Source organism: Myxine glutinosa, chromosome 4 (genome assembly GCF_964187855.1).
Source record: "Myxine glutinosa chromosome 4, kmMyxGlut1.1, whole genome shotgun sequence".
Taxonomy (NCBI): Eukaryota; Metazoa; Chordata; class Myxini; order Myxiniformes; family Myxinidae; genus Myxine; species Myxine glutinosa.
In genome coordinates this window covers 124,018,038-124,027,533 of record NC_136264.1, presented here as the reverse complement: position 1 = coordinate 124,027,533, position 9,496 = coordinate 124,018,038, and positions in this window count along the sequence as shown.

The following is a 9,496-nucleotide window of genomic DNA, read 5'->3' as shown; positions in this document are numbered from 1 at the left end:
CAACACATTGCCACTTACAACGTCATGATATAAATTGTTATTAGCACTTAGCATCTTCGGCCAAGAATAGCTGTGAGAAGGGATGTCCCAATGCACCTTGTGGCCCAATGTGCACTTGTCGTTGCTTCCACAAACGTTTTCCATCATCACATCCCTGTTTTTGCCTTAATTTAGTCACAAACCCAGGAGGCTCTGATTGGATGGATAACTGATGGACTAGTTATGCCAGGACACTGCGCGTGACTGACTGTTGGTACAAACAGCTGGTATAGGCCTGATCGATTAGAAGAATCCATCTGTCAAAGAAACAGATTCTAAAAGTCAAAAACCCAAATTTCCAGATCAGTGAGACAAAAGAACTTGATTGCCATCAGGTTGTAAATATGACATAGTTGGACCTATGACCAGGACCTGCTACTTGAACATACAGGGATGCATGAGATTTCCAAGTGGTGGACCATTAGCGACGTTCAAGACTGAAACGTAATAAACAAAAACCAGCATTGCCAGCCTGTGGTTGCAATCAAAAGCTCCATGTTTCCAGCGACTTGGACATTTCTGCTGCCCAGCGGCCCAGACCACTCGCTTATTCCCACCTCAAATTGGGATAATATTTCACCTGAAGATTTTTAACATCAATTTACACACAGCGTGCAGGCCATGGCCGGATGCGCTCTCTGGCTGACTCTGCAAAAAGAGAACACGTGTGTGTCCAGAGGAAAAGGACCACAATTTAAATCCCCTCATCATATTGTCTGTTTCACATTGTCAGCATCACTGAGGGTGTGGTGAGCCGTCTCATTGATCCTCATCTCTGGGATGGAGCATCCACCCCACCGCAGGTATGAAAATAGGTCTACTTATTGCATTGAAAGTGGGGCGGCTTAGCCCAAATATTCAAAAGAATTGTGCATTTTGTGAAACAAGCACCAAATTTGGCACAAATGTACATTAATATGTTGCGAACATTTTCAGATATTGGGCCACTTGAAATTCCGTAATTTTTTTTTTCAAATTTTTTCAAATTTCGTAATTTCAAATTTTTCGGGTGACACCGTCACAATTTCGGTCTTCGAGGCCGGCCGATAGACAAAGTGTGACCGGAAGGGACGAGGTTCTCCTGACCACGTGGCCCTCGATCTGGGAAGCGAGAGGCGTTCCATTAGTGGACGCGCCCCTCACGCCCGACTTTTGGGCGGCCCGGCAGGCCGTTTGTTTTGACGTTCCGTGACAGGCCCCGCACCCCCACCTCCGGGCCGACCGGAAGCTTGTGCTGAGTACATCATACCTGAACAACTCAGTGAGGCAGAACACAGCAGTGCACACCAGGGTGACCCCTTCAGTGCATAAACCAATTAACCTGTCCACTGCAGGGCATATAGAAATGAAGTTATTTTCTGCATATAATAATAATATAAGTTCAGTTCTATATAACAATTTCTGTTATCACCACTACCACTACAACTACCACTACTACAAGCTTTGTCTGGAATTTTGTGGACTAACAGACAAACAGACATACAGACAAGCTGGGATCAAAACATTACCTCCTTCCACCATTGAGTGTAGAGGTAAACATCATGGAAATTATATCATGCCCTAGATTTAATTCATGCTTACCCGTGTATTTGCTTCACTGGTTCACAAGGTCTTTTGCATACATGTAATTCAGACTCTCGTCTTCATTGCTGACCACACAATGTTCGCAACATATTAATGTACATTTGTGCCAAATTTGGTGCTTGTATCACAAAATGCACAATTCTTTTGAATATTTGGGCTAAGCCGCCCCACTATATCGGCCGGCCTCGAAGACCGAAATTGTGACGGTGTCATCCGAAAAATTTGAAATTACGAAATTTGAAAAAATTTGAAAAAAAAAATTACGGAATTTCAAGTGGCCCAATATCTGAAAATGTTCGCAACATATTAATGTACATTTGTGCCAAATTTGGTGCTTGTATCACAAAATGCACAACAGGTTTGCTATGCTGCTACACTATTAATGCATCAGAGCATTGGAGATTTCATAAAAAGCCTAGAATAGAATGAACAAGAACAATATATATATGTATTTCATATACAATCACATGAAGAACTCTCCAAATCGCAGTAAAACAAATAAATAAAACGATCACTATTCAAAGCAAGAATCATGTGCTGGCTTTTACATTTAAATGCAAGCAAACATCACTTTGGTGCAAGTATATAATAAGATGCAAAACTTTGGAAAACGTTCTGCCTCTGAGATGAGGCCCTACGTACATTTTGGAATCATAAATAATATAATTCGCTCTGATTTTGCACTGTGTTATGAGAGCCGAGCTAAATTTTCTGCAAAGGGTAAAAGCTGTCACAAGAGAAACAGCCACATTGTGGCAGGGAAAGTTCACTTTTAATTCATCATATGAAGAACTAGTATGGCACTCATAGTGTGGTATGAAGTGTAATCCCGTGCGATTTACGTGCTAAAATTGATTTTTTTGCATTGTTGGATTAATTCGAGGTCAAAATATTGAAAAATAATGGGGTTCAAATTTTCCGACCCCCGGACCCCCTTTTATGGGGTGTTTTGTTTCCAGTGACCCCCGGGACTGACCATGCGACTTTCTCCCCTAACAACTGAGAGATTTTATCGATCTCGGGGTCGTTAGAGAGGTTTTCGATGACGCTAAATCCATTTATGATACTTTCGAAGCGACCGGAAGTGGCGATCCCAGATTTCCGTTCACCAAAGATGCTAAGGTCAAGGTCATTTCAATTGTAGCAATAAACTTAGGCATGTAATACCTCTTTTTATGGTTTTCAGGCACAGGAAGACGTTTGGTGCAGTTATTTTTGCGATCTAGATGCCCTGTCGCGAGATAAGGACAAAAAAATATTGGTAAAATGCTCAAGGCTTTTTTTTTGTTTGTTTTTCAGAAAGAAGGCTGACAGAGACTAGTACAAAACCATCTAGAGGTCATGTCTGAGAAGAACAGCGTGTGCATCATCTGCAATGAGGGAGCTACATCAAAGAAGAGACTGATAAACAATCCTGATATGATTGGCGAACTTATTTATTGTGCTAACGAGCGACTGTCTTTGGGTCAGGGTGATATTAAGCGACTTACAGATCGGTTAGCTAGCTTAGGTGAATCTGAACGGAAATCAGTATGGTATCATAGCGAATGTCGAAAACCCATCGTCAACACAAGCATGATTGAACGGCTAAGGGTTAAACGAGTCCGGTTTGATTCTCCTGCATGCCCTGCGCGTGGGCCTGGACGACCTTCCAGTGTGGCTGACTCTACCCGACCTAAAATAACAAAAACCATCCCGAAGGAAAAGGTGTGTCTGTTCTCGTCATGTAGCTTTTGTTCTAATAACATATCAGAACCTCTCCATCGCGTTTACTCTGACAAGATGGGTGAAAACTTCCTCGAGATAAAGCTCAAGACTCAGGATGACCGCATCAGAACTTGCGTGTCCGAGTTAGAAGACGCTGGGGATGCCTCTGCTCTTGAAAAATACTATCATAGGAAATGTTTACGATACACGCAGCGCACTTTAACGCGAAAAGATCGTAGTAATACCCAGCTTATTGGCTCTCTATGTGATGAACAGTTGCTTCTCTCCGTCCAAAATACTCTTACTGCGGACGATCTTACTCTGAACATGGCTGAAGTGAATGGTGCATATTTGTCCATTTTGAAGAGGTATAATGTAGAGATCAATCAGACAACCAACTACCGCAAGCATTTGAAAAAGCTCATTACTGAACGGCTTCCGAATATCCAGTTCGTCCAATCACTACGCAAAAATGAGCCCGACAACCTCGTTCTTTCACTGGCGGTTAGGAAGGCCATGCAACTGAGGTCTGCACAGCTGGATAACGACGACACAGTTGGCAACTTGAAGAACATGGCAAACATTCTAAGGGAAGAGATAATGCAGCATCAAAGCTGGTCGTTCAGGGGAATGTTTGAAGACTTTGAGAATCCTCCACTTCTCCAGTTCTTCCTCACTCATCTCCTATTTGGCCGTCATGTTCTCAAAGTTTCTGAAATGCGCAATGCACAAGTGGACAAAACTGTTGATGTTGCTTGCCAGTTTCTCGTCCAGAATACTCGAACCGATAGCCAGGTAAAGCATCAGCCAAAACGAAACGAAATCTTTCAGCAAACTGCCCAGACGCCCCTCTCAATAGGCTTGCCGCTCACCATTCATTCCAGAGTTCGTGACAAAAACCTCGTCAATAACCTATCAGAAGTTTACATTGGGAGCGACTACCAGAGGCTCCTTGATCTCGAAAAGCGCATAGAGCAAGGCGTTCTTCAGCGAATGAAGGAGGCTGGTGGATTTTGTCTGCCTGATTTCATCAAGAAGGGATTGAACATCTGGTTCGCTGTTGATAACATCGATCTCTTAGAAGACACACCGACTGGACAGAACACATTCCATGGCACAGTGATCGTGATCAACCAGCGAGCAGAAGATGGCAAGCCCATCAACCAACCACTTGTCATCCCAGAGAAACTTCTCGCACCGGCACCACTCACGTTCGAAGTCAAGTACCTGCAAGAGCCAATCATTAAACCTAAACCAATTCGATTTGAGGTCTACCATCTAGAAAAGCGGAGGAGTAAGATTTCCAAAGACTTCACTCACACCTGGGCGCTTGCCAACTACTACGGTACTGATGACAGAGGTCGTGAAAAGCTAAATGACCAACGTGTGGAGAATATAGAGCAGCAAGAGACTGAAGAACTGCAAGGTCAGACCGCAGGTCAAAACCCCAGATATTCCGACGATCCTATTCTTTCAGTGACAAAACGAATCCTTAAAGGTAAGGAGTTAGCAAAGGAAGAAGTTATGCCAACATGGGGTGCTACTAAATCTCTTCTGTTATCACGCTCCTGTCAGAGTCTGAGCCCGACTAACACAGAAGTGATCGCTCCGCTATTCAAGACTTCTCCAACGGATTACTCGACCCTCTATACTGTTCTGATGTTGACTCAGGGCATATCTGCTTTTGTGGTTGGTCCTGAGAGAAGAACCCTCATAACGCTCGATCTTGATCTTTACAGCCGCGCCCTCAAGATTCAGCAGTCAGTGAATAACACCAACTGGATTCTCCGAGCGGGCGTTCTGCATATTGCGTTTGCTGCCCTGCACGCTCTTGGCAAAACAATCGACGGAAGTGGCATTGACACATGTGCGATTGAAAGCGGCACATACACTTCTGCAGGTCTTCGTGGGGTCTATGGTGGCAAGGCATACAAGCGAGGGGTTGAGTACCACATCACGACTAGCCTGGCGATCATGATGATGAAGTTTGACGCCATTTTCTCTGATCATCCACCTGAACCACTTCGTGACCAATGCGTTGCTCTCAAGAAAGCTCTCCACGACCGTAGCCAAGACATCGTTGATATCTACAACGACATCCGGTCCTCGTACTCAGAAAATCCCCATGAGAAAGAAGATGACAACATCGGCGAGCTCGCTCAATTTCTCAACCAGTACCTCGAGCAAGTGGAAAGTCTTTTGCATCTCATAGGTGCCTGCCGTTCAGCTGACTGGGAAGGTTACTTGGCTGCCTTAGAGAACCTCATCAAGTATTTCTTCGTGCGTGATCTCCTGAATTATGCTCGCCTAATGCCAGTCCATCTTGCACAAATGAATGCTCTGGAAGAGGATGATCCAGTTATGTGGGAGGCCCTGAAATCAGGAGACTTCGTTGTGGCAAAATCAGAAGTTCCCTTCACTCATCTTTTCACTGGCCAGGCCCTGGAGCAAGAGATCAAAGGGTTGAAGCGTCACGGCGGGATGGTTGGATTGAGCCAAGACGAAGCTGCCCTAGACCGACTTCTTACTACCACACCTCACCTCGCTCGTATAGTGAAGCAGTATCTCAACAGTTTCCCTCAAGCCTCTAAATCTACTGAGCGAAGTGAACATTACCAGCTTTCGGGACAAGTTGCAGCGAGATCGAGAGAAAACGCTCTGAAGATCCGTCACTCCATCGAGTTGCATTCGCGGGCAATCCGTTTACAGTAAAGCCTGCTTTGAAGAGCCTGATGTCTTCAGCCCTTGTTCCAGAAGATGTGAAAGATGATATCTTGCGATTTGCAGGGAAGGGACAGAAATGTTTTAACGGTTTCGTTCAAGACAGATTACTGCCCACATCAACACTTTCGGTTTGGGACCCAATGAAGAAACTGAAGCTAAAAACCTTTTCGAACTTGATGGAGAAAACTAAAGTTCGCGTTGGTGATAAGGTCATCAAGTTGCGTGAAGATCGTGAACTGCTCGGCAGATTTCTTATCATCCAAAGAAGCCGGCCTCAGCTGGTGCCAAAACTAGAAGAGACAATCGGAGAGTATGAGATGTCAGTGCTACCCCGCTCCCTTTGCGCTGTTGATGGGTCTCTGTACATTCCGACGGACAAGGCCAGTGTGATGCATGCCGTTGAAGGGGCGAAGGGGCAACCACTTCAATCGCCTCCTCTTCTCGATTTATCTCCGGCGGATGGTCCATCGCGAGTTCTTGTCATTGACGCCATGGCTGTGGTTCAGAGTATGAAGAAAACAACGATAATGCGAAAGCTATCGGATCTCCAAGACGCATTTATCAAGCGGATTGAGTACATGATGACAGGCTACAATGAGGCTCGAGTGGTATTTGATCGTTATCTGGATCAAACTCTGAAGAACAAGACGCGCCAGAAGAGAAGTAAGACCTCCACAGAATATGCCATCCACCCAGATATGAAGCTCACAATGTCTCTAAAGGAGATTCTGTCTGCATCAAGTTCTAAGAGTAAACTGACTTCTATGTTCGCTCAGGGTTTGTTGGAACACTTCTCCGGTAACAATACCTTCAAACTAGTCATCGTGTACAACACCAAGATCAAGGGTCACAATTTTGAAGAAGATCATTCACACGAAGAAGCTGATACACTGATACCTCATCAAGTCTTGGCTTCTATCGCTGAAAGTGCTGAGAGATACATATGTGTTTGGTCACCCGACACAGACGTCCTCACGCTTCTCCTGGACCTGGTCTCTTGTGGTCGTCTTGGAGCTCAAGCTCGTCTGAAGTTTTTAACTGGTAAGGGAACGAAGTACCGCGAAATTGATGTGGTGGACCGAGTTGGAGTAATAGGGCTTCGGAAATGTCAAGGACTGATTGGACTCCACAATTTCTCTGGCGCTGATGGGGTGGGAAATTCATGGGAATCACCAAGAAGACCTGGGTTGGTGCCTACATGAAGCTTGATGAAGATGATCCTGCCATCAGCTGCTTCCGGGAGCTTGGTGAGGGTCCTATCCCGACCACGCTGACGAATGGTGAACTGCCCTCTCAGGTCAAGGATTTGGAGAAGTTTGTCTGTCGCGTATACTGCTCGACCGGTCCTACAACCCTACCGGCACTTAGATGGGAACTATTTCGGTCAAAAAACTTAGAGGGAGAGATGTTACCTCCTACTCGCGCTGTGTTATTGCCCCACATCCATCGTGCAAATTACATCGCCATGCGGGATAAATCATATACTACAAACTGCCCGACTCTGCCTTCTATTGAACAAAATGGATGGACTGTAAAGAAAGGTCTATATGTTCCGGTGGGATGTCTCAACCTCCCTGCCCCAAAAGCTGTGATTGAGCTTACGAAATGTAAATGTAAATCAAGCTGCAAAGGCAGATGCAGTTGTTGGAAGAACGGTCTTCCATGCACTCCTCTATGTAAATGTTATGTCGATAACTGTGTAAATTTGGTCAGAAATGATATACATAGCGAAGACGTTGACGAATAATCCGTCCAGTAGTTTAGTTTGCATGATTCTCGGATGTGTTATCTTGAGAATTTAGAGGAATTGTGTTACATTTCTTAACTACTTGTGTCGATAATTGTGTACATTTGGTAAGAAATGATATAGTTAGCGAAGATTTTGACGAATAATCCGTCCAGTAATTTTAGTTTAAAAGCTATTTAATTATCAAAATTATCTTGCATGATTCTCGGATGTGTTATCTTGAGAATTTAGAGGAATTGTGTTACATTATTACATACTTGTGTAAACAAAAACATTTTGTGACATTAAACAAGCTAAACACACATAGATCTGTATTTATATCATTTGTAAGACTTTTGCTATTTCGGTAAATATTTTCTAAATTTGACTAAGAATGGCTTTAAAACGTAGATTTATTTGTGACTGGCCAGTCTGATCGCAAAAATAACTGCTTCAGCCGTCTTCTCGTGCATGAAAACCCTCAGAGAGTGGTACTATATGACCAGGTTTTATCGCTACCTTCGAAATGACCTTGACCTTGGCATGGAACCTAACCGGAAGTCGGGGATCGCCACTTCCGGTCGCTTCGAAAGTATCATAAATGGATTTAGCGTCATCGAAAACCTCTCTAACGACCCCGAGATCGATAAAATCTCTCAGTTGTTAGGGGAGAAAGTCGCATGGTCAGTCCCGGGGGTCACTGGAAACAAAACACCCCTTAAAAGGGGGTCCAGGGGTCGGAAAATTTGAACCCCATTATTTTCGAATAAATTGACCTAAAATCAATCCAACAAAGCAAAAAAATCAATTTTAGCACGCAAATCGCACGGGAGCTGTTTTTCATGACACCTCATACCATAGTTTACACTTTGCATCCCACTGATAGGCTGGATCTGCAAGAACATATATATATATATTTAACTAAGGAAGCACACAAACCCTATGAGATGATGCTGACATCATGTGCATGAATTATACCAACACATCAGCTCCAAACTAATAGGCATCCGCATGGTACTCAAGTCTTTGCAGACTGAGATTAAAGCTCTATGGTCACGAATAGACAAAGGCAGAGATGTCGATATAGATTTCGCCCTCATTATGGGCTCATCAGGACAACATACTGCAAATTGTTTGTTTGTGACCAATCTAAGCCGTTAATATAACCGTTTATATAACCGTTAATAATAACCCGGGGGGGGGGGGGGCAGGGGGTGTAGGAGCAGACTGGAAGTTTGGAACGATTACACTTCACCACCACATAATGAAAAACACCTCAGCATCACGTAATTCAAAACACCGCACCACCACGTAATTCAAAACACCTCACCATCACGTAATTCAAAACACCTCACCATCGCGTAATTCAAAACACCTCACCACCATGTAATTCAAAACACCTCACCACCACGTAATTCAAAACACCTCACTGCCACGTAATTCAAAACACCTCACCACCACGTAATTCAAAACACCTCACCACCACGTAATTCAAAACACCTCACCACCACATAATTCGAAACACCTCACCACCACATAATTCAAAACACCTCACCACCACGTTATTAAAAACACTTCACAACCACGGAAACAAAAGTTTGAGGGAGTAAATAGTTCAGTGACAACACAGACACTGCCCAGATATGCAGATATTTTGATAGATGACTGTACCTGAGTTGCTGTTTTGTCATGATTTACACTTTACACCAATCATAA